General features: G+C 37.1%; 1 protein-coding gene, 1 long non-coding RNA gene and 1 pseudogene across 3 annotated transcripts in view; 2 read left to right on the forward strand and 1 right to left on the reverse strand.

Moving 5' to 3' along the window:
- Positions 1–267: 267 nt before the first annotated feature.
- LOC118500827 lies at positions 268–25616 on the reverse strand. Its single transcript, XR_004903411.1, has 3 exons — positions 25601–25616; positions 16508–16519; positions 268–328 (listed from the first exon to the last, which is right to left on the reverse strand). It is a non-coding gene; the product is annotated as an uncharacterized LOC118500827 (long non-coding RNA).
- Positions 2273–4771, forward strand: LOC114497792 (annotated as a pseudogene).
- CTNNA3 (catenin alpha 3) overlaps positions 24886–27013 on the forward strand; it is a 1497017-nt gene continuing 1494889 nt past the window's right edge. For both annotated transcript variants that reach the window (XM_028513307.2, XM_036026899.1), the window contains exon 1: positions 24886–25054. The gene's annotated coding sequence lies outside the window, so the exon portion shown is untranslated. The remainder of the gene's footprint in view (positions 25055–27013) is intronic.

Below are 27013 nucleotides of genomic sequence, written 5' to 3' on the forward strand. Positions count from 1 at the left end.
GTGACTGGGACTTTGGTGTCATCTAAGGCTTGGGGTCCTCTTCCAAGGTTACTAGTTGTAGGCAGAATCCAGCTCCTGTAGTTGTAGGACTCGTCTGCCAGTGGAGGAACATTCTCAGCTCCTAGAGGCTGCCCACTGTATCTTGTCATGTGGAACTTCTCTACAACATGGTAGCTGACTTCTTCAAGGCCATCAGGAGAATTGCTCTCTAGTCTCCTACAGTGGAATTTTATATAATATAGAGTCATAATGACATTTTGGTCAACAATGAACTACATATATGATGGTGGTCCTATAAGATTGAATGGAGCTGAAAAATTCCTATCAACTAATGATGTCATAGCCGTCACAATATCATAGCAGAATGCATATTAGTTGCCTGCAGTATTCAGTACAGGAATGTGCTCTACAAGTTTATAGCTTAGGAGCAATAGGCTCTACCATGTAGCATAGGTTTGTAGTAGGCTCTACCATCTAGGTTTGTGCAAGAGCACTCTATGATGTTTACACAATGATGAAATTGCCTAATGACACATTTCTCAGAATGTATGCCATCATTAAATGACCATAATGTAACCACAGATGTGACTTTTTCATTATATTCACCATTTCTGCTCAAGTGAGGTGGGTTATATAGGTATGTACAGTGGGGGCAAGCATCTCAGGAGCCATTTTAGAATATTGCCTATTATACAACTCCAGCTAAGCCAGTCAGATCCTCTCAAAATCCCTGTTCTTTCTATTACACAATTGTATTTTTTGGGGTGTCCACACAAACCACACACACATAGTAATCAATGAGAAGTGATCAGAGTCTGGAAATTTTAACTTATCTGCCTTGTGAGCTTCATTTGAAAGGAACGTAGTTGGCAACAACTGCGGAGTTTTAGAGGCTTAGCCACCATTCAAGATTCTTGAATTTAGTTCTATATTGATTGAAGAATAACTAGCTGTACATTTTGGAAAAGATGTGTAAGGGGACTTAGGTTGGGTTGGCCAATAAAAAGTACTAAGTTACTGGCAACAATTTTAATAGTGATTGCATTAATTTGTAAATTGCTTTGGGTAGTATGGACATTTTGATGATGTTAATTTTTCCAATCCATGAACATGGTCTATGCTTCCATTTGTTTGTGTCTTCCTTAATTTCTTTCTTCAGTGTTGTGTAGTTTTCTGAGTACAGGTCTTTTACCTCCTTGGTTAGGTTTCTTCCTTGGTACTTTATTTTTTATGTTGTTCTTTTTTATCTCCTTTATTTTCTATATGATTATCACCAATTCATCCCAAATTCTATGTCAGAACTAGAAATCTCTCATTATGTTTAAGCTGATTAATCTGTTTATCTATTAATCATTATCTCATAATCATATTTATATCATTAATCTGATTATCTGTTAACATCTATTCTTTCCTTCTCTCTTCTTCCTTTCCTTCCTCTCTTCCTCCTTCCCTTCTTTCCTTCCTTCCTTCCTTCCTTCCTTCCATCCATTCATGTACCCTTTCTAGAGCTCTTCTAGTCTCTGCTCCATTCTGGAGCAGTTGCTCTTAAGCCTACTGCTTACCTATTCCCCTCTCCTTTAATGTATTCTCTTGTTTCCCGGATCATATCTTCCTGTTTCACAGTTTACTTTCTCAGTTTAGGGGAGCATGTAGTCCAGTAGCTTCCTCAGAAAGGGTAAATGAGAGGGAAAATATATGTGTCAACTGTGCATGTCTAACAATGTTTATTTTCCATGTGTTTGATAGTATGACTGGGTAAAAAAAAATGTAGGTATAGTCAAAGTTTAACAAGAAGTCTTAATCATTTTTTAAAAAAAGATTTCCCAAGGAAAAGGTCCATCAAGGTCTTAATTTTGAATTTATTTTGAAAGATGCAAACTATCTGAATCTGATCTAGTTAAAAGTAACCTGCTCACCTTTGTTTTTTAGCCATATATGCAAAGTTTTTCTCAGAAATTTCTGAGGTTTTCCTTAGACTTATGGATAACATGGGTGAAGTCAGATGGGGATTTCTGCCCCCGGGAGAATAAATGAAGAACCAGTTGGGTTGGGAACACCAATCAAATTAATCGCTTTTGGGAGATTAGCATTTAAGGTTATTTGCCCATTGGTTTATACATGAGAAATCTAACACTTTTCTTTTGAGTTTTTCCCCCTCTTATAAAATGTCAGAAGCAAGAATCATAAAAGGACTTGAAAATTGTGAGTTGTATGGCCCATTTTTGCTTTATGTACTTTAAAAAATTGAAGTAAAATTGACAAAACATAAAATTAACCATTTTATAGAGAGCAAGTCAGTGGCATTTTGTACATTTATAGTGTTGTGCAACAACCACCACCTCCTCTATTTAGTTCCAATTTTTTTCATCACTCCAAAGGATTGCCAACTCTTGATATTGATTATTTTCTTAGAACATAAATTTGGTCTTAATTATATCAGTTGCTCTGGAAATAAGCCAAATTATTACATTCTGACAAGTTCTTTTAAAACTACATTGTACAGAGTTTTTAATTTCCTTATCAGAACATCAGAAAAGTATATCAATATCTTTTTTGCATATTGTCTTCTTTTAATCTAGCAATATAGAAATTAAATTAGAACATAGTACTCAAAAACTTAGATTAACATTATCTTTTGTTTTAGGATATTTAGAAATGTACTGCTACAGAACTCTGAAAATGCAGTCTAGAGAGCAGGAAAATCTCATCAAGAAATGGTTCATTTAACAAATAAGTTAATAGACCTGTAAATGTTTCTGCTTTTTTTAGCACCAGCACATTCTGCTGCTATTTGTCACTTGCTGTATAGAATGATCATCATTATCACTCTGTGATGGAGAGGCTCCTTTGAACAGGACTTAATGTGGGTGAGATTTCATGGAGAATAATTTCTCATACCGTTAGGGGGCCGCGATTGCCAGAGACTGCTTTTATCTTTTCATTTTCCACTACAACTGTATTTATAAAATTAGATTGTCTTCCAATTCCTGCTTTTCTTATTAGGCTTTTTGTTCATTTTGTAAGTAGGATTTAGGAATTAATAAGGAAGCTTCAAAGGAAGCACCATTTCTTCTTGTGAAAGCAGACTCTCACCAATTTTGGTTAGTAGTTAGGCCAGATTTGTTATCTCATTCTATTAATCAAATATACAGATGGTCTGCTTGTTTATTTATTTATTTATTTAGGAATAAAATACTAAATAACAACAGGTAGATCTAACAAATCTAGGCAACTATGGAACTTTATAAATTAGCACACAGCTGTGATTTTTAATGATTACAGATAGTAAATGAAATTGAAAATAACTAAAATAATATAATAAATAAAATGATAAATAGCCCTGGCTGGTGTGGCTCAGTGGATTAAGTGCTGGCCTTCGAACCAAAGGGTCACAAGTTCAATTCCCAGTCAAGGCACATAGCTGGATTGCTGGCCAGGTCCCCATTTGGGAGCATGTGAGAGGCAACCACATATTGATGTTTCTCTCCCTCTCTTTCTCCTTTCCTTCCCCTCTGTCTATAGATAAATAAAGTCTTTAAAAATGATAAATAAATAAAAATAAATTACATGTTAATTAAATGTTTGTGTATAAATACATACATATACCTAATAACTAAACTTATTTGGGCCAGTGGTTCTCAAAGTGTGGTTCCCAGACGAGCAGCACTGGCATCACCTGAGAGCTTGTTAGAACTGCAGTTTCTACCTTTTCTGTTGCACATGGCATGGAGTTGGCTTGCAGGTCTCAGACCTGAAAGCTGAAACTCTAGTAACTATGCCACAGAACAAATACACTGAGTTACACCGTAGGCACTATGGATATCATTTGGATTACTGTGATAAAAAGATAAAGAAGGAAGGTGAGATGCTCATGAATGTTCAAAGAAGGCAAAGAAGATGATTGGTCTGAAGGCTATGCTCTACCATAAACAGTTCCATGCCGAGAAAATACAAATGGAAAAGACTATCAAGAGGTATGAAAATAGAAACACCAAACAAAAGAATGATGAAAAGATTCCACAAGGAGCAGTACCTGTATATCTACTAGATAGAGAAGGACAGTTCAGAGCTAAAGTATTTTTCAATATGATTAAACAAAAAACAAAAAGAGAAAGCAGGAAGATGGGAAGTCCCTCTGCTGAAAGTTTGTGTCCAGGGAGAAGCAGAGGTATTAAAAATTATTTGAACTGGAAAGAGAAAGAAGAAAGCCTGGAAAAGGATGGTTACTAAAATCTGCTTCATTGGAGATGGTTTTACTTGAAAGTCACCTAATAATAAAAGGCCAATGGGCTTGCATGTCAAGAAGTCCCATGTTATACATCCTGAACTGAAAGACATGTTTTGCCTGCCAATACTTGGTGTAAAGAAGAATCCCTCATTCCCACTTTATACAACTTCGGGCATTACTACCAAAAGTACTGTCATCAAGGTAAACATGATTGAGTTGGCTCTTGTGATGAAAGGAGGCAAGGTTATTTGGGGAAAATATGCCCAGTTACCAACAGTTTTGAAAATGTTGGATGCATAAATACTTGACAGGGAGTAACTCCTTGTAATTGTTGAAGACTATGCACAAATCAGGAAAACTCCTTTACTGTGATGTTTCTGAGTACTAACATGCAGGTAACATTTATGCAGTCATCAAGAGAACTATTTATTCTGTTGTTAAAAACATTAAAATGTCCCAGTTTTTAAAAAAGAAATATGCCCTGGCTGCTGTGGCTCAGTGGTTGAGTACCAGCCTGTAAATCAAAGGGTGGCTGGTTCAATTCTCAGTCCAGGGCACATACCTGAGTTGTGGGCCAGGTCCCCAGCAGGGAGTGTGCAAGAGGCAACCCACACATTGATGTTTCTCTCCCTCTCTTTCTCCCTCCCTTCCCTCTCTAAAAATAAAAAAAAATTAAACAACAACAAAAAAGAAATGCAATATCTACTGAATTACAAACTCTGGGGGTGCGATCTAGCAAGCTGTTTTAACAATCCCTGGTTGGGATATAGTAGAAGCCATGTTTTAAGTTTGGAAACCATCGTGTTAACACTGATGGAGTGCCCTGTAGTGTTGTTGCCAACATTGCATTTGACAAATTACTGGGCTTGGCCTAGAAATCCTGATATAAAAATGAAAAAGTATATATATTTTTTGTTTTTTCAAAAGTATCTTCCCTCAACATTTCTTTGAAGCCTTTTTTTCTATGCATAATTTTTATAAATTTTAGAAACTATTGTCTCTACCATTTAAACCTTTTGTCTTTTTTGGTCTTAAATTAGGGAATAAACATTGTTCATGTAATTAAATTTATTTTGTAAACTTAACATTTAAAGGCTGTTTAATAGTTTTAAATTTCATTCTCCTTATTTTCTACAATTGTATTGTGGAAGGTTATCTTTTCAGAGAAAGGATGGGGGAGCAGTTACTTGCCTACCATGTTATTTTTGTAAATACTTAACTGCTATCTTCTCATGTTGCCAAAAAAGGCATAGAAAAATTTGGCAAAACTGTAAAGCAGGCAATGGTGGGTGTTTAACGTGTTAACTTATTAGGATTTTGTACGTTTTCATTTCACGCCTCTTCCTTTCAGGTTTACTTCCCATGTCCTTAGTTTTACTGGCTCTTAGCTGCTCAGTGTCTCATTCTCTGTCTAGTCCTTTTTGATTCACTTTTTCCATCAAATACTTTTATAGTTGGACCTATCTTGAAGGCTTTAGAAGTGGGAATTGGATGACTATAGTAGTTGAAGAAGATATTTTGGGACCGGTTAGCTTTTCCTTGCGTTTAATTTCACCATTCAGGCACTTGTTTACTTGAGCTTAGTGCTGAAGAGATGTTCTGTGGAGTCAGATAAACCACTCCTCCGCTTAAACTAGCTCTGTGTTTTTGGCAAATAAATCCCTTTTAGCTTAGGTTTTCTTGTCTAATAGTCTAACAGTATCTTATTGCTAGATGTGAACATTACATTATATATAAATTATATTTTATAGATGTGAGCATTATATCTAAAGTGCTAGCATAGTGTCTGACATAATAAATCCTCAATGACTATTAGCTATTACTATTAGAGGTAATATTCATGTTTATTTCACTGTAGAGCCATCTTTGTTACTGAGATTTATTTTAGACCTTAATTTTTGTGACCAATAATGTTTAAATTGTTTATATTTCATGTTAATAAAAACCTGGCTCTTTTCTGACTGTTAAATTTATCCTTTAAAATGAGAAATTTTAAATCTTCATGGGAGAAATATTTTAAAAAGCCATTCTTTCAAATTTCTACTTAATTTTTCTTCTTTAAAACTTAAGTTCTGGTCTTGATCAGCAAGGCTCAGTTGGTTGAGCATCGTCCCACAAAGTGAAAGGTTGCCAGTTGGATTCCCAGTCAGGGCACATGCCTGGGTTGCAGACCTCATCCCCAGTTGGAGCATACGCAGAGGCAACTGATCAATGTTTCTCTTGCACATTGATGTTTCTCCTATCTTTCTGCTTCCCTTCCCCCCTCTCTAAAGATAAATAAATAAAAATAATACCCCCCTCTAATTCTGTCTTTCATAGGAAGTTATCTTTTGTAGAGTACGTGTGTTTTCACTGTCTTTACAACATTACAGATTTCCCAGAAATTTCAGGGAAAAGTATATATTAGTGTACTGTTAGTTATAAGCTCATTTAATGTTTTTCTTATAATTGAATTTTCTTAGTTCTGAAGTATCATGCCTTAAAATACTAATTGAAAAATAAAGGAAGCATGATTGGATTTTACTTTTATGTAGTAATTTTGGGAATTTTGTGCATATACTTATTGAATTCAGAAACCTATTTAACCTGAATTTGCACTTGACTGAATTACTCATATACGTGATTATATCAATACCAATTTGTTCTTTCCATGTGCTGAATGAACAGTGTGCAACATTTTGGCTTACTCCATTTATTCACTTACTTAACAACCATTTATCCCATGCATATTATATGCTAGGCACCATGTTTGGTGTTCAATGTATAAACATAAATAAGATATGGTAGAGTTTATTCTTTTGTGGAGATATATACAAACAAATAATTTTGATGCAATGTGCTGAGTAGTATAATGGAGGTATGTAGAAAGTGTTATAAAAGCATGTGTGTGGCACATTTAACTTAGGTGGCAAGCAAAGAAGATTGATATATGGCTATGTAGGAGGCCAGGCAATTCGGTAAGGCTTGTCAAAGAATACAGTATTTAAGACGGGTTTTGAAGAAAGGAAACAAGTTCAGAAGGTCCAGGATGGTGGGTCTCAGGAAACAGGGAGAGGGGTGTAAAAGGAGCACCATTTCATCATTTGTAAATGATACAGGAATTAACTGAGAAGTGTAAAACTAAGGAGAATTCTGCAAGATTGCCAAATAAGAGATCAACTTAAAAAATAAATAACATTTCTTTGCATTCATTGTAATCAACTAGAAAATACAATAAAAATCCATTCACAGTATAACCATATTTATAAGGTATCTAGGAATATACAAAATCTCTATGGCAAAAAACCTTGAAACCCTAAGACAAGTTTAATTGAACAAATGGAGGGATATCCCATAGCAAATAGGACAACTTAATAAATATGTCAGTCATCCCTTAATTAATGTATAAGTTCCAATTCCAATTGAGGTTACAGTTGGAATTTTTGAGGAGTTTGAGAAACTTACTCTAAAATGTATATGGAATAGCAAATGTACAAGAATAGCTAAGTCAGCCTTAAAAAAGAAAAACAGAAGGTAGGGATTTATCATACTAGATATTAAGATATATTAAAAAGCCTTCATATTACACATAGACTAGTTAAACAGCTGAAAGGTTTTGGAGACAGGCCATGTAGTGGTATATAGCTGTTCCTCATTATTCACAGGTTCTATATTTGAGATTCGCCTACTTGCTGAAATTTGTAAACCCATAATCAATACTCACAGTGCTTTCTCAGTCATTTACCAACATGCACAAAATGATGAAATATGTGAGTCGCCTGATGAGCAGGAGCAGCAGGAGCATGTTCCCAGCTACCCAAGGTGATGCTCTGTCTTCTTGTTTCAGCCCTCACACTGTCAATGCATCCTTTTCACGGTCTGTTTAGAGCCATGTTTTCTGCAGTTTTGTGTTTTATGATGGTGACTTCACTGTTTAAAATGGCACCCACACATGGCACTGGAGTGCTCTTTAATGTCCCTTAGGCACAAGGAGGTTGTGATGTATTTCATGGAGAAAATACTTGTGTTAAATAAGTTCTGTTCAGACATGAGTTACAATGCTGTTGGCTGAGAGTTCAATGTTTGTAATTAACAATAATGTTAAGTAAGGCATTTTTAAACAGAAACACAGATAACACAATGTGAAGTATTGATTGTAGTGGAAATTGTTACTACAGATTCACAGGAACTATATTTCTCCTAGGAACAATGGTTCAATATTCACTAATTCAGTGTTTGTGGCAACTTTATAGCACAAGTAGTGAGAATTGACTGTATATGTATATCAGTCAGAATTTAGTCAAGAAATCAGTAACCATACTAGGAGGTTGAATAACAATAATTGACTTTTGGGAACTGGCTAAATTGGTGTTGGAGGGTTGAAAAACTGATGAAGCCATACCTGGCACCCATGGGAGAACATGGGGAAGAGGTTGTCATTATTAGAACCCTCAAGCATGGAGCAGGGTCCTGGTTGGATCTGGGACTCAGTTGTCTGTGGAGAGAGTACTGCTGGGATGACAGGGACAGAGAGGTCATTTCTGGGAGTGTAAAGGAGCTGACCCTGGAGAGCTGCTGTTGATGGAATGGAGAACCACTGCTGGGTTAAGCTGTATGAGTAACAAGGAGATTGAGGGAAGAGAATTTTATCTACTGTCTTGTCTTCTAGTGTCTTTGGGAGAAACCAACAGTAAGCTAGCTGACAAAGGAGAGTAGTTTGTTGATTCAACTCCATTATCACAAAGCAAAGCACAGGAGCAGTGGATTTGGAGCCAAAAGATAATAGTTTTAATATAAAACACAATATGAGATCTTAATATATAATAAAGATAGCATTACCAATTTTCACATATGTTCATAGAAAGACATGCATAGAGGAGTGATTAGGAATACAGACTCTGCAAACTTATCATTTAGAATGGAAGGGCAGATAAAGTGCTTCCCAGAAAAAGTCAAGTTAAAGGAGTTCATCATCACCAAGCCCTTATTATATGAAATATTCAAGGGACTTATCTAATAAATAGAAGATCAAAAATTAGGAACAGTAAAATTACAATAAACTCACAACTATGTACAACTGAACCTATAAAGCAAAAACAAAAACTAAGCAAACAGAGCAAGAACAGAATCACAGAAATGGAGATTACATGGAGGCTTATCAGTGGGGAGGTGGAGGGGAAGAATATGGGGGAAGGTACAAGGAATAAAAAGCATAATTGGTAGGAACAAAATAGGCGGGGGGAGGTTAAGAATAATATGGGAAATGGAGAAGCCAAAGAACTTATTTGTACAACCCATGGGCATGAGCGAAAGGGGGAGATACTGGAGGGTGAGAAGGTGCAGGGAGGAGGAGGATAAAGGGTAGGAAAAATGGGACAACTGTAGTGGCATAATCAATAAAACATACTTAAAAAAAGACACAGACTCTGGAATGAGACAATTTGAATTTTTGCTATACTACTCTGTGTATGATCTTGGGCAAATTACAGTAATCTAATTGTACCACCACATGAAGGAAAGATATTCACTTTCCAGGAATACTTACATTGGACTGTTATAGGAGCAAGAAATAAACTTACTTTGTTAAGCACTGAAATTTTGGGTTTGTTTGTTATAGTAAATAACATTATCCTAAGTATTACTGCAAGAGTGTTTGTTGTAGTATTTTTTATGGTAGGTGAGTCAAAGGCAAGCTGGTTGTATATCACTGTAAGTAGAATAGGTAAAATGCAGTGGATGGGCAGCATGGAGATTTATACAGTAATTAGAAGTGAAAACACATGAATGTGAACGAATTGTACGTCTTGATGCTGAGTAAAAAAATGAAACAGTGAGATATGGAAAACTAATATTATTTATCTGAATCAAAACTATATGGATGGAAAACAGTTCGCTCTTTTCCCAGAACAAATACAAACAACAAAGATACACTTTCGGTATATTAGAATAGTTGCCTCTTGAGGGTGTGAGGAAAGAGGGGGCTCAAGCTATAAAAGAATAAAATAACAAGAGAGGGGCGTTGCACAGGCCACTAGTGACAATTGCCATAAATTGAGGGGAATATGATTTACTGAATCTTCTTTTACCTGAGAGTAGAAAAAGAAGGACCAAGATTAAATGTGTAACACAAAAGAAAATAAATTGGGATGAATGTAATGATAAAAGCAGAGCATAAATAGGAAGAAAATTCTAAAGCTCTACTGGGGAGAATAAAAGGTGACTTGAGTAAATGGAAGGTCAGTGCTTGTTCTTGTCCTTGTACAGCAATTTTTCTCTAAATTGTTCCATTTATTTAGTGCAATCTTGACATATTAATAGGATTTTTTGGAAGCTGGACAAGCTGCTTCTAAAGTTAATGTGAAAAATAGATACGTATGAATAGCTGATAAAGTCGTGAAAAACAAGCATCATAATGGGCCACCAGTTCCAACATTCAAATGGAGGTTTAAAAGTAGATTGTACAGAGATATAGTAGTTGAAAAAGTTCAGTACTGGCTTATGAATTGACAGAATAGAAACCCCCCAAATAGATCTCTCTATATAGTGTGTAGGAAATGAGAGTGCCATTACATTAATTTAAAATTAGCAAGGAGAAGATGATCCACCAAAATAATGTTGGGACACCTCACTACCCATTTGGAGGGAGAAAAATGGATTCTACCTCATTTTTTCATCAGAATCAATTGCGAATGGATCAATTTTTTAAAATATATTTTATTGATTATGCTATTACAATTGTCCCATTTCCCCCTTCTCTCCCCTCCACCCTGTACCCCCCTCCCACCCACGTTTCCCCCCTTTAGTTCATGTCCACGTGTCATACTTATGAGTTCTTTAGCTTCTACATTTCCCGTACTATTCTTGCCCTCCCCCTATCTATTTTCAACCTACATTCTATGCTACTTATTCTCTATACCTTTTCCCCCCTCTCTCCTCCTCCCATCCCCCTGCTGCTAACCCTCCATGTGCCCTCCATTTCTGTGGTTCTGTTCCTGTTCTAATTGTTTACTTGGTTTCTTTTGGTTTTGCTTTAGGTGTGGTTGTTAATATTTGTGAGTTTGCTGTCCTTTTACTATACATGTCTTTTCTTTATCTTCTTTTCTTAGATAAGTCCCTTTAGCATTTCATAAAATAAGGGCTTGGTGATGATGAACTCCTTTAACTTGACCTTATCTGAGAAGCACTTTATCTGCCCTTCCATTCTAAATGAGAGCTTTGCTGGACAGAGCAATCTGGGATGTAGGTCCTCGTCTTTCATGACTTGGAATATTTCTTTCCAGCCCCTTCTTGCCTGTAAGGTCTCTTTGGAGAAATCCGCTGACAGTCTGATGGGAACTCTTTTGTAGGTTACTGTCCCCTTACCTCTTGCTGCTTCTAGGATTCTCTCCTTCGTTTTTACCTTGGCTAATGTAACTATGATGTGCCTTGGTGTGTTTCTTCTTGGGTCCAACTTCTTTGGGGCTCTCTGAGCTTCTTGGATTTCTTGGAAGACTGTTCCCTTCACCAGATTGGGGAAGTTCTCCTTTATTATTTGTTCAAATACGTGCTCAATTTGATGCTTTTCTTCTTCCCATTCTGGTACCCCTATAATTCAGATGTTGGAACGTTTAAAGGTGTCCTGGATGCTCTTAAGCTTTTCCTCAATTTTTTGAATTCTTATTTCAACATGCTTTCCTGCTTGGTTGATTCTATCTTCCTTCTGGTCCACTGTATTGTTTTGAGACCAGATTCCTTCCTTTCACTATTGGCTCTCCTCCGCATATCTTCCTGCATCTCTTTTATGGTAACCTGCATCCTTTCATTTAAATTGTGCCCCAAATCAGTCAATTCCGTGAGCTTTCTGATCACCAGTGTTTTGAACTGTGCATCTGATAGACTGGCTATTTCTTAGTCGCTCAAAAGGATGACTCCTGGGGGACTGATCTGCTCTGTTGAAAACATATTTTTCCCTGTCTCTCCTTTTTTTTTTTTTTTCTGGTTTGGTCGCTCTTTTTATGGTGGGGGGTGGAGCCTTAGGTGTTCACTGGGGCTGGGCACCCCAGTCGCTAGATTGTGACGTTATATGTGGGGGCGGGGGCGGGAGCAGGGACGGGAGGGAACCATGGCAGTAGTTCCGTTCTCCTGGGCTCAGACCCTTCCCTGGGCTCCTGGGCTGCGAGTTCTGCCCTGGTCCACAATCGCTGCCCCTCTGGGTCTGCCAGCCACAGCTTGCATACTCAGGGATCACCACTGCATTCTTGCGCCCTGGATGGCTGTTGTGCTGATTTCGTGCCAAACTTTCCCTGACCTCCGAGAGCTGCCGACCCGAGCCAGCCCCGCGCCCGCCCGGCTCGTCTTCTCCTACCAGTCCAGATGAACGCGTCTACTTCAACTTCTTGGCTGTCTGACTTCCATTCAGATAAATCCTCTATCAGTTCTGGGCGTTATTCTGTCTGTAAATTATTGTTGTTCTAATCTTGGTTGTGCGAGGAGGTACGGTGCATCCACCTATTCCTCCATCTTGCCGGAAGTCTCGCAAATGGATCAATTTTAAACATCCAAAACTAGAAGTACTAGAAGATATGAGAACATTGAAAATTAGAATTACGAGATGATTAGATCACATTGTCATCATTATCACCCTCTTCATCACCTTGGGGTAGGGCTCGTTATTTCGGTAAGGCACAAAACCCAAATCCAATGGGGCAAGGATTTGTATTTCAGATTGCATAGAAATTATAAATTTCTGCTTAGTAAGAAGTACCCTATGCAAAATCAAAGAATGGGTGATAGATTGGCAGGAAAAGATGGGCAACATCTGCATAAGATGAACTAATTTCCTTAATATATAAAGGGCTTTACAGTTAAGTATGCAAGTAGCTAGTGGAAAATAACAGGGAATAACCAGCTATTTATGGGAAATGATATACAGATGGCTTGCATACAAATTGAATGATCCTATTACTACTCATGACTAAAGAAATACAAATTTTACTTTTAAAAAGAGACCACTTTTCACCCATCAGATTGGCAGAAATAAAAAAGTTTGATAATGCAGAAATTTGGTTAGGGTGTGGGAAAATGGACAATCTTATGGATTGGTTGGAGGGTGTTTGGGGGAAGCCCACTGGAAAAAGAAGAGTATGGTTTGTATAAAAACTGGCAAGTAGTCTATGTGTCTGCATGCTTTTACCATTGAAATATGACCACTCAGAGAAACAAAGATCTCTTGTTCTTGGTATATTTGTGTGCTATATTAGGCATTGGTATTTGGAAAGATAGTAAAGGGCTTTGAATGCCAAGCTGAAGAGTTTATATTTTATTCTGGAAGTTCCCTGAAGACTTAGTATGCAAAGTAAGAAATAATCAGATTGTTTTTTAGAAGGAAGTCTGTGATAGTAACATGGAGAATGGGTTGGTAGGGTTATGGTGTGGTGGAGGTTGTAATACTGAGCATGCTAACAGTTGCAAAATCACTTAAGACAGCTATTGCAATAGCTCAGGTGACCATTGATAAGATTGTGATTTGGGACATGGGAATGGAGAGAGAGTATTATACAATCATTAGGATTTAGTGATTGATTGGGTAGGTGGGGAAAGGGAATAGTTAAATATGACTCTTTTCCTGGTGTAAAAAGGAATTAGGGGTTATTTCAGGGTGTTTCTAAAATTAATTGTATTCACTTTAGAGCTTCTAAAAATAATGCTACTTACTGTTGCATAAGGTACACCTTATTTATCCATAATAAGACCTAAACACCTCAAGATTTTGGGGAATTAGGAGTGGCATAAGGCAGGATTTAACATTCTTGAGACTTTTGAATCGTTTACAACCACTCTCTAACATTGGATTTGGAACAAGCTTTTCTCCTTCCTTTGTCTGTCGGTCTGTCTGTCTGTCTCTGTCATATCTCCTTTTCCATCTCCATCTATTTTTCACCTTGATTATCTTGGCTCTGTTACAATATTAGTCAAAATTGTTTGCTGTTTTGGCTTTAGTCAGGGGACCCTGATGTGTGACAAATAATAACACTGGGAGACATAAAAGTCCCTACCCTTAGAGCACATTAGACAGGCAGATCTTACCATATAAAAACAAATATGATAAGTCAATATTTCTATCAGGTGAGTATATAGTTAAATGATTACATAGAGACTGTAAATCCATCATTTTATCAGATACTATGTATCCTGAGAGAATAAAAAGTTGAAAATAAAAAGTGAGGGTACAGATGACCTAATTTTATAAGAAATAGAATATGACTAATATGTATTATATATTTTGCCATGAATAATGCATACCCATGTTTTTGGCCCAAACTTTCAAAGAAAAGATCTTTTGTTTTAATTTTTTAATTGAATTATTTATTTATTTATATTTAGAAACAAAACCTTTTATTGTATTCCAGGGTATTATTTTGCATACAGATATCATTATTGCTTTCTAGAGTTATACTTTTAATGTGTAAGCATAAATAAAATAATTAAAAACATTTATATAGCTATGGAATTAGTACTACGCATGTATAATGCATACCCTTATTTTACCCTCAAAAATTTTGGCAAAAAGTGCACATTATACATGGCAAAATATGGTACCTCTTTATGTTTATGGAATACTTACTTGAGCACTGGCAAACTGAAATATAATATATATTTAGAAAATTTTCCAAACCTTACTATTAAAAAGTTTTTCTAGCCCTGGCTGGGTTGCTCAATTGGTTAGAGCATTGTCCTATGCAACAAAAGGTTGCAAGTTCGATCCCCAGTCAGGGCACATACCCAGCTTGCTTGTGGGTGCTATCCTGGTCGGGCATGTATGAAAGGCAGCCGATTTTATATTTCTCTTTTCTCCCTCTCTGAAATCAATATGTATATCCTTGGTAAAGATAAAAAAAGGTCTCTGTAGGTGTTTTATAAAGGATAAGAAATGGTATAAAACAACTCTGATAAGGTTTGGACATTATTTCTTTTAGAGAACATATTGCAAAGTTTTAGTGCTTCTACCACTTAATGGCGGGTACTTGTGATTTCTTCCTAGTTAGTAAAGGAATAAAGACAAAGTATCAGTACAGTCTCAAAACTGCATCTCTAAGCCTCTTTATCTTTGGCAGTTTCTTTTTGGGATATCATTCTTCTTTTATTTCTCCTCTTAGAATTATTCCCCCCCCCCCAAGAATTATTTGTGTATTTGATTGCCTTTTGGTTATTTGTAAAAATTCAAGGTCAGCAAGGCTGGGTAGCCGCAACTCATGCTTTGCTTCACCTTCTTTAGAAAAAGAGGAACAAAAACTAGAGCTGTCCTAGTCTTACTTGAAAACAACCCTCTAGTAACCCTTTCTATCTTACTCAGTTTCCTTGTCTGTCTTTTTCTTTGAACATTTCCCAAACTAGTGAATAGCCTGAGACTCTGTGAAATCCTGCTCAATATAAACCCCAGTATTGAGTTTTAAAAGTTTGGTTCTTAGTGTTTGTTCTAGTTTCTGAGGAAAAGTATTGATTTTGTATGTGAACAAGAAGAAACTGTTGAGGTTGTCAATAGAAGTTTTAAGTTACTTAAATTCATAGTTAGCAATCAGAATTAGAAAGGGTCTGAGTTAGGGTCTAGTTGTTAATCTACTGAGACTTTACTTATTTTTGAATCAGTGGTATTAATTAGGTTCTTTTAGAGGTACCGTAAAATCTCTAATATCTAGTTACCGTTGCATGATTTCTGAGACATACATTCCGGATTTGCACATGGTGTTAATATATCTATATTTGATACTATGAATTCTAATAGTAAAACATTAAACTCTTCTGCTTATTTTTTTGAAAGGAGTAGCACAACCAAACAGGACCATTCCTATTCAGGTGCCAATTAGTGAAGGTTCTCTCTATTCAGCAGTCTAGCTGCAGTCAGTGAAGGTACCTACTTTAAAGAATATATGAAAAGTGTTTTCACAACTCAGGACATAAGCACTGGAATGGGTTATTTGAGAAGAACTAAACCTGCATTATGTAAAAACTGCCTACCCCAAACTCTTTCATCTGTGTAGAAACTAATGTTTACAATCCATAGCTTTAGTCAGATCCAGCACTCAGGCAAATCTACCAGGGAGATGAACTGTGGAATTTTAGTCCCATATTTGGTGTGTCCGGCTGAAGCCTGGGCACATTTTTGTGCATTGAATCACAGCCTTTGTTCTAACTCTCCACCATGTTTGAGTCTGCGTGACTGGGTTTCTTCTGCCCAGTACACTTGGCTTGGGTGCTAATTCCGTTTAATGCTTACCAGTTTCCACATGAACAACCTGAAAGGGGGCATCACCACCATCTGACATAGTGACACTGCTGGGAGGAGACTCCTGCTGTAGTGCCCCCCACACTAGATTGTTGGTTCTTGGACATTGTAACTCGTCCTAATTAAACACAACTTTGCTATATCCTCCTAACCCCTAAGCCACTTCGATTGGATAGCTACCCAGGTCTCTTTGGGGTTTAGTCCTATCATCTGGTCAGTTGCTCTAGCCTTATTCTTGCTTGGCTCCTTATTGTTGCTTGGTCCTTCTCTTTCTTGTGCCTGCTTACTGCTGAAATTGAGGTGGAGCCTACCTAAAATGCAATATAACTTGATACCATGTACTAGCAGTTAACATGATTAAAAATAGCTGCCACTTATTAGAGACTTAAATAGCTGAGCCTCAACACCTGTTTTATAAAATAAGGTCACATATTCTTTTAAATATCCAGATTCTGATAGAACAAGTCTCCATGTCTGAGTGCCAGAAATCAGCCCCTTAAAGTATTTCTTGGCTGTTTCTGAGTCGTACCAGAGTGCTCTCACTTATACCGAGGAAGAGGTCTGTCATGTTTTCCTGTTTTAGAAGCTGCTGCACAGCACTTTTGCTCCTGTTCTCCAGGCCCACATTGCATGCAACTTGGGAAAACAGGCCCTTTCTTTCTTTTTTTTTAAAAATTATTTCTGTTATCTTTTTCTTTTTTTTAAATTTTATTTTAATCATTGTTCAAGTACAGTTTTCTCCCACTTACTCCCATTCCAGCCCACCCACCCAACCCTCCTCTCTTCCCCCTCATTACCCCCACTCCTAGTTTTTGTCCATGTGTCCTCCAAATTTGTTCCTGTAAACCCTACCCATTCCCCCCTGAAATTCCCTCTTCTCTCCCCTCTGGTCACTGTCAGGCCCTTTCTTTAATTTTCCACAGTGTAGCATTTGAACCAGAGTTTACAGCAAGAGGCAGGATAAAGAAATGACAACACATAATAATTACAGTAGAACTGTGGCTGTGCTCACTATACTGGTCTAAGTTCTGGGTCCTTTTCAAGGTATCATTTGAAAGTGTTCCTCTAAGTTGTTCTCATCTGTCTCTGTTATGATCTTGCCACCTTGTCTCCGCACTGTGGGGGATTCTCTGGCTTGCCTCTTCTGCCTGAGTGTAGGCTCTCAAAGCACACACTTCAGAGTGTAAATGGACTTTCCCCGCTTTCAGCTAAAAACTTGGCTTTTCAGTTCTCACTCCTGTTCTAGAATCAACTTCTTCCCAGATTAAATGACACAGCAATAGCCATTCTTTTCAGGAGAAGCCTCCTTCATGCACCCGAAGGATATGGTCTGGTTCTTTGGGTGCTGCCCATCCTCTGGGCAATAACCATAGTTGTCTTTAATGTATGTTCTAGAAATCTGAGTTATTCTTTTAAAAACGTGTTTGGTACTGCAGTAGTCCATTCCAGGTTGTGCTATGTATGAGATTTCCATTAGGGCTCTTTACAGAGTTTACCTTCCTCCCTCCTCCTCTCTGGCTCTCCCTCCATTCCTGATTTCTTGTCTTCCCCCTCTCTCTCCTTCCCTTTTTTCCTTCCTTCCTTCCTTCCTTCCTTCCTTCCTTCCTTCCTTCCTTCCTTCCTTCCTTCCTTCTTTCCTTCCTTTATTTTTTCTATCTATCTATCATCTATCTATCTATCTATCTATCTATCTATCATCTATGATAGATATCTATCTGTGCCTATCTGTTTACCTACCTGCCTATCATAGGTATCTATCATTTACCCATCTTCTTCATTTCAGCCTTGGGACTCTTGTAAACATGCAATATTTTATAGCATGTCCCCTCCCTTTGTCCTTGTCCTGAGGGCAAGCAGTTTTGGTTGTCACTGTTGTGGGGCACATTTAGCATTTAATAAAAAAGCTTAGAGGTTATGCAATGTGTGGCACTCTCTCCTCTGAAATGAACTACCCCACATCCTTTTCAGCTTTCAAATATCCCACTGTACATTCATGCAGGTCCTGCTTCTAATTTTCTAAGCCTAGAACCTAACTCTGGTTTTACTTATAAACATGAGATATTATGTTTTGCACTGTTTTCATATACACTGAATTTTTCAGGAATGCATCCCCTTGGGTTTATCAAAGGAAGATTGTTTTTGCTTTGTTCTGTGTTATATCAAGAGTTGTTTGCCATTTCAGAAAAATCACATTACTATTGCAATGCTGCTTGTTGTATTTGAATTACCAATAAAATATATTCTTATCAGTCTATATTTGTAGCTGCCACATTTACAGTGATTCTGTGCATAAGGGGAAAAGTGACTCTTTCATTATGTGCTCAAGTGTAAGAGTGCCCCAGCATTTATGTAGTGAAATGCAAATATATAATTTATGTAAATGCATATACTTGTATACAAATAACATTTACATATACATAAAAATATTTTAAAGCCTTAGTATAGATAGTTAATATGTGGTTAGTAACTATGAATTTTATTTCAAAACGTTAAAAAAAGGACATTTGAAAACATTTACTTTATAAAGGATGTATAAGTTCTGATGGGCTTGAGGACTATGCAAATTTATGCAGGAGAAAGATAATTATCTTTAAGACGCAATAACATACATACCTCACTGAATTCCTCTGTGAAACAACAACAATCATTTCCTTTATCACATTTTGGGTGAGACTTGCTTTACATTCGTACAACTAGAAAATCTACTGTCTTTGTCTTGTCTTTTTCTCAGAACAAAGAGACAGTTTGTTTCAAAGGTAAATTTATCTCGGTACTCTTAGGAGGCCCCAAATGTTCTACCGTTTAAATGGTATCAGTACTACTGCACCTCTTGTTGAGTGTCTCTAGTTTATGATGCTGCACTGCTCACTGTTTACATCATTTATGACTAGCTTTTGGAGTTAGAATCACAAAGACAAGACAATTTAACACGTTAAAAGCCAAATCAAGTAAAATTATGTTAATTCTTTAGAACTAATATATCTCTTACTTAACAATATGAACTAAGAAGTCAGTTTCAATGACAGTAAATGTCAATATCAATACAGGATGCTCTAGTTTAATATATTCAAGGGACTGATACGGTGGTTAATTAATAAAAGAAATGTCACCCTGAAGGTCTGTGCTGAGAATTTTCATTAACACACTGAAAAAGAAGTAACGAAGTAATCAATGAGCTAAAGCAGATGTGATTGACTGTAATTACTGTGCTTGTTAAGGTTATTGACTAATGGCAAGATGGGCTGTCAAAGTTGAGGCAGTATGAGAAAATTAAATGAGAAAAATAAATGAGGAAAACATTCATTTTAGCCCTTTGTTATTACCCAGACAAGAAAGTTAAGGTGTCAGTTTCAGTAGTTCTGAAATAGTTCAATTGAGATTTTTAATTTTAGCACTAATTATACCCTGACTAAAATTTAAACGCTGTATTTGGGTTTACACAAAGTGAAATGGAGGAGGGAGAAATTAGGTGGTAAATATAACATATAAAGACAACAAACAAGACATAATTACTTTGTGCCAGGGTAGTAGCTGTAAAGATGGAAAGGCAATGGATTTGAAAGATATTGGAAAAATAAAAATTAAAGGAATGCTATTCTTTTATGATGCTGACATCTTTCCTTTCTGCATCAAAACAACTGTAACTCCCTCCAGGAAAATTTCCTGGATTATCCCTTGCTTCTAGAGCTCTCCTTCCTCCTTTGAAATCTGTAGCTATTGAGCTTTACCTTCTACTATAGTTAATTTGTATATGCCATGCTCTTAGAGACCCTGCCACTGCCCCTAACTTTTATTTCAATGGCGAAGACAGAATAAGTAAACAAATAAATAAATATGTGAAGTTGTGGTAAGTGACTGGGGGCAGTTGAGATAAGGTGGTCAAGTAATACCTCTCTAAGAAGGTGAATGATTATATCAAGGATGAGAGTGAACCAGACATTTAACTATTGGGAGAAAATGGTTTCAGGCAGGGGAACAGCAAGTGCAATAGCCTTAAGGGACTAAGCTTGGGTATTTTATGAATGGAAAGTGTAGTCAAAGTTAGTGAACCAGGAAGAAGAGAGTGCTGTGAGTCAAGGTTGTGTGTAGAGGTTGACAGGAGCCAGATCATGCAGTGCCTTGTAAATTTGGTAAAGAACTTGGATTTTCTGCTATGAGTAATAGGAAGCCATTTGATGATTTGAAGAAGTAGAATAACATGAGCAAAGCTATGTTCTGAAAGGTCACTTTCAGATGCTATGTAGAGAATGCATTGCAATACCTCAGAATAGTTGGGACAGGGAAGATAGAGACAAGTGGATGTATTAAAGATAACTTTTGGGAGTAGGATTAATGGAAATTCTTGATGATTGTAAGGAAAAAGAATGAATGAAGGATGACTCCTAGGCTTAAGCCATTAGGCAATGGTACTAATAATTAGAATATGAATGACAGAGAGAAATAGGTTTAAGAGGCAAAAACAAGAACTCTTTTCTGGGGGACGAATTAAGTTTGAAATGTGTATTAGCTATGCAAGTTGAGGGGACAGTTGGAGTATTTCTTTGGGGCTCCTGAGAGAGATCTGGATTGGGGATACAAATCTGGGAATCATTAGCATCTGGGTCTGTGATTGGTTTATTGGGTGAACTAGTTTGCTCTCTCCAATCTCTGCATCTGATCTGTTCTGTTGCCTCTCCTTATCTCATTCCTTAATGACACACTGGGTGGGCTCCATAATTTACCTGCCAGTTCCAGTGCTTTGAAGGCTGCTTAGTCCATTTTAAAATTTCCATCTTATTCCAGTTTAAGTTTTTTTGACTTTTGTCCTACCTCCTGCACTGACTGGATGTCCTCTCAAGGATTTGGAAATTAGAAGGGACAAGATTGACTTCTTTGCTACCTCTTCTCTAACATCTTTGAGAAGGGAGAATTGGTTGGCCTTGTTCCCTTAATTTTTCAAGTCTCCAAACTTTTCTACTAATGTTGAGGCTAGAAGAAGGAATGGAAGACGAAGAACATGCAGCTTTTTTCCTAACTTCTTAGTAAGCCCTAAGTGAGGTGTCTGGCCTCAAACACTAGAAATTCCTTAGTGTGCACTGTACACAGATGGCTTCATTTTATTTCGTTTTGAGTCTTAGTTGCCAATTTTGAGCAACTAAGTGCTCCACATTTGATTACAGATCTCATTTAAAGGCCTAGGATTGGATGAGATATTCCCTGAGGTGACTGCTATGGACTTGGACACATGAAAGTTGTTGGTAGACTTAAAACTGGCCCTTAGGGCAATGAAGGGGACACAGGTTCCATGGAGCAGATTGTGGAATGAATGGGAGGTAAAAGAGTAGGGATGGTAAGCACTCATTTGGGAAGCCTTAGTGATGAAGCAGAGAGCTGGGAGGAGAACATGGAGGGAACTGTAGGGTGAAGCTAATGTTTCTGTTTGATATTTTTAAGTTAGAAGTCATTTGGCATATTTTTATGCTGATCATTAGAGAAGAGGTGATAATGCAGTACCCGAGGTGATAATGAAGGAGCAGAGTCCTTGAGAAGGTGGGAGAAGGAGGCATCCAGAGCAGGAGAGGAGAGATTAGCTTTTGGAAGGAGAAGGGTACTGCTCGCATTGTAATGGGAGGGAAGGCCCAGAGGATGGGGCTCGGTGCTGGTGCTTTTGCAGCTTTGATGTTGAGAAGACATGGGACATCACCCCAGGTGGCTTCTGTTTGTCCCAGTGACAAAGGAGAGTTGGTTAGTAGCTAATAACTGGTTGGTTGAGAAGGAAGAATAGGAAACATCTTTTTGCTACACTACATAAAATCTTTGAAACAGGAGCAGATTCATTTAAATTTCACCCAAAACACCCACCGAAGTGCTAGAACTATTTATCACATGTTTTTGGAATAAAATAATTTTAATTATCACAAACAGAAATTATCCTTAGCTTTAAACATTATCTTAAATAGTATAATAGCTGTTCAGAAAATTACATATTTTTTTAAAGCCCCAACCTGAAATTGCCAGTCCTTTCAGGTATCATGTGTAGAATAAAATGGTCTTATGATTTACACAAAAGTTATGTTCATTTTTTAATGTATTTTAGTGAAAAGAAGGAACTGTATTTCAGTCTGATCATTGCACTTTGGAGGACTTATTTTCCAAGAGGGAATGCTGATTGGGGTAGAAATATCTTCTCTGTGGAGGCCTCCTTTCTTTGCCTCTCATCCCCTTGCTGGCTCCTAACACAGACTCTGCATCAGGGGGCTTCTTAGTACATGGGGGTGAGGGAGTCTCTGGGGCCAGCCCTGACACTGAGAGCTAAAGACACACTTTTGATTACCTTGGGAGAATTGCTGCAACAACCCTGATTTATTCTCTCTCTTTTCTCTTTTTCTCCCAACTCTTCTGTTCCTAACCTTTGTTTCCCTGCAAGAGGAATACGAGCCAAAATTGTAAAGTTTGGGAAGTATAAAGAAAAGAAACAAGTAAATAGGGAGGGAGAATAAATACTGAACAAGACTGGGCAAGGTGACAAGAAGAAAATTAAAATTTGGCTGGGGGCCAGAGTGCAAAATGCAGTGGCTGTGTGGTTTACAGGAACTACTTAGTGTTCCGCATGCTTCAGTGATCACCCAGAGAAAGCCAGATTTTTTTCTGGTTTTGTTTGCTACCCTATAGTTAGCTGTGGGAGCTTGACATAGGTGATCTGTATTTTCTGTCAGCAAACGGATATAAGTACGGAAGACCATGGGGCCTCAGCTCATCAAATCTGACGTGATTTGAATTGCTAGGAGGAGGACCTCTTGTGGCTGCAGTGGGAAATACTTCAGATAAAAATATCTCAGAGGCTGCAGACATTTTTACAAAAGAGTTAAAAGAACTCCATAGTGCACTTTAAAATTATATTTCAGATATTTATAATAGTTAATTGTTTTGATAACATCAAGTGTCATACTTGCATCTATATGCATCTCTTAGGAGTTCAATGTAATTTGAAGTACTTCAGATTGTATCCATTTAATTCACTTGTCCCCTGAAAAGCAGATAGAACAGGCGTTTTCATCTCCATTTTGCAGATGGAAAGGAAAGGTACTGATTTTACAGTGGTGGCAGGCTGGCTTGTAATAGAATTTGGATATCTTGGGCTCGATTCAACAGTCTGGGTTTGGAAAACATTCATTATTAGAGTTCTAAAACAAAAACTTCTATTTTGCAAGTGTCAAGTGAATTCTTCATTCAAGAAAAGATGGATTGAGAGACATAAAACTTACTCTTTGTGTTCACTGTGAAAAGAGGCTATTCCTAGATTCTCTAGGGGAAAAAGCTGCTTTAAAAAATTCTGGGAGGACAGTATGTTAGCAACTAAGAATTTTTAGATAAATGTAATGCCGATTAAGCACATTTTAAAGGAACCTACATAAAAATACAGTAATTTTCCTAGTTTCCCTACAAATCATAAAATATGAAACTCCTTTCATAGTTGATTCTGACAGTCTCCAGATCCTCCCTTTCCTCTTGGCTTCCTAATATTTGTTCTAAAATTGCCTGTGGAGCTAATAAATGAATGCCTTCTTTTTGTTTTGAATTTGGCCTTTTAAGAACAGAAATGTCCGAAACTGAAATGAGTAGCTCCATTTTAGGAGAAGTTACTCCCTATTGTTTTATAAACTATTAGAAGAGGGTTACAAAAACGGTAATGATGTCTGAGGAAATGCAGTCCAAGTTCAAGTGGGGTGGCAAAGAATTGATGAAATGAGAAAGCATAAGGCGGGGATATGCCAAGCTGTCCCAGTGAGTGTTAAGATGTTCAGGGAGAGGGTATAAAAAAGGGGTGGGGGAGAGAAAATATGAAAAAGAATAATCATAGAAGAAAGAAATTTTGTTGGAGAAAATTATTTTATCGGTAACTTTAATAATGGTTCCACCTGTGGAGTTTTTGGTAAATTTTCACTTTACATACTTTCCCGATAATTATGTGGTTCCACATAAATTCTAAAAGCAGGGAGTGTAATATCTGAGGCAAGGGTACAAAGCAGGTGAGATTTCAGAGGAAAACCACATCAGATGTGACACATTATGATGGTACTGAAGACGCTGAATTTTACATAATTGATCTTTTGATGGTAGATTTCTGGGACTTCTGTTATCTCTGCTTTACTATTTTTTATTCCCAATAATTTCAGCCTTCAGCTTTTAATTAGATGTAAAGGGTCCTTACTTTAGAAAGGGACACGAGAAATGCAAATCTAACTTATTCAAAGCTTCCTGACAGCTATGTTTGTAGATCTCTGGGCAAAGTATGTGTCTGGCCTTTTTCAACAAAGTATTTTCAGTAACAAGTTGTCAGTGAGGTCAGTGGCTAGTGGTTCAGGATTAGATACCACCCACCCTGCCTTGTAACCTCCCCTTTCTTTCTTATCCTGGGTGAATGACGCTCAGCTGAAGTGACTGCGCCACTGTCACTGCCTCTCATTTTGTTGCTCTGTAACTCTGTGACTAACCAAGAAGTCTCCCCTCACCAAAAAAAAAAAAAAAAAAAAAAGCTCTTTTTGGATAATTTCCTACAAGAGCCGAATTTTAAACACATTTACTTTCTAGGAAGCAACAGAAAGGTAAGTGTCAAGTTTGTAAAGAGAAGAGCTGGACTTTAGTGCACTCTTTTTTCTGCGTTGAGTTGCTCTGTGTTATATGTCATAGGTTTAAGATGTGAGATTTCTTTCTGAATTAAAGGCTACATTATTATATAAAGTGGGAATGTTTTGAGTAGTTATGATGAGAAACGTAGATTTTCATGCTAATTTTAAAGTTATAAATAACTTTCAAACTAGTGCCAGGGGAAGCTAGTGGCCAATGTCGTGCCTTGCATTCAGAGAGTTTCTAGCTATAAAAAGCTGATTGCGATACCGTGCAGGCAAAGATAAGATATGGCCCGGATGCTTCTGCTTTGGCATGGAGCTGGGGCAAAAGAAGGCAAGATAGAAAATGTTTGAAGGGATTTTTTCTTTCAACCAAAAAAGCTTGTTCACAATAATTGGAAGCTTTTCCAAATGACAGAGTGGCAAAAGTATTAATTTCTTAATTTAATGTTTATCTTATATATTTGTTTTATAATAGACAGTAATATTAGGAGGTTGAGAAATCTCTCAGAACTGTTTTACCACCATTTAACATCAAATAAAAATCACGGTATATGGAATGAATATGGGCTGTGAAATATAATGAATAATGTAAAGAGAAGGTCACTATTCTGTGGGGTCTGAGTGACTGAGCAGTTGCTCCTGGTTGCACAGAGGACAGAACTAGGAGAGGGTTCAAATGGAAATAAGAAAAAATTTAGGTTAAGCGCCAGGAAGTTTGTTGACTGGAGAAGTTATGAGTCACTGATACACACCACTAGGAAAGACTGTTGCAATGTCTCTGAAGATACATGAGATCCAATCAATGAGTCTCAGAACACACAAGTGGGAAAAATAGCATTTCAAATTAGCCTTGGTTCTGGGTAGTGGCTAGCTTGTTTAGGCAGACTGGAAGGTCAACCTATGAAAATAATTTAGAGACATGAGTTACCAGCAGTCTAATTTGAAGGGCATCTTTGGATGTGCTATTAAAATTTCATCACCCACTATAAAATATTAACTCATAGTAGCACAAGATAAATTTGTTAAATGAAGAAACCCAAAATACAGAGTATAGAAATGGCTATTTTGATTTGTTACTTTCTATACATAGTCTGTTTTCCTTCTTGAGTAAAATATAGGAATTTTTATAGTAAAGCATTTTTGTTTCTTTATAATAGTAATATGTATAATATTCAGTGTATGAATTTTGGAAGCATAGAAAAAATTATCTGTAACCTTATTGATGTATTTCCTTCTAGGCTTTTTTCTCCATGTGGCTTTAAAATGAATTGCAATAGTATTATAGATAAAATTTGATACCATGCTTTTTCATTTAGCCTTATACCAAAACATTTTCCAAATAATACCTATTCTACAGAGATGTTATTTTAAATCATTGTGTAACATTCTTCCAAGTAAATGGATATAATTTTATTAGCCATTGTTGAACACCTAAGTGCTATGGTAGATATCATAGTGTGTGTGTCTGTATTTATGTCAAAAATTATTTCTTTAAGCTCTATTCTTAAGTGTGGCCTTGAATTAGAGAATATTAGAGTTGAAGACAACAGTTGTGATTTTTAAAATTTTTGTAACTGTTTTTTGATTAAGGCAGGGGCATCAATCTCATTTTCACTGGGGGCCACGTCTGCCTCGCAGTTGCCTTCAAAGGGCCGATTGTAACTTTAGGACTGTGTAAATGTGACTACTCCCTAATTGTTAAGTGAGAGCTCAGAACAACCACTGGGTAGAAACAAGGTGCTGGGCCTGCTAAAACAAGGTGGAGGGCCGAATTCGGCCCACGGGCCTTGTGGTTGCCACCTGTGGTTTAAGGTAGTATAAGTTTCCTTGTCTACCAAATGGAATACTTATGGAGTGTCTCTGATATGCAAAACATTATTGTCAGGCACAGGCATGTCAGATAGCAACACACTAAGTGTTTGGAAGGACAGA

The sequence above is a fragment of the Phyllostomus discolor genome, chromosome 5, assembly GCF_004126475.2.
Source record: "Phyllostomus discolor isolate MPI-MPIP mPhyDis1 chromosome 5, mPhyDis1.pri.v3, whole genome shotgun sequence".
In the NCBI taxonomy this organism is placed as follows: domain Eukaryota; kingdom Metazoa; phylum Chordata; class Mammalia; order Chiroptera; family Phyllostomidae; genus Phyllostomus; species Phyllostomus discolor.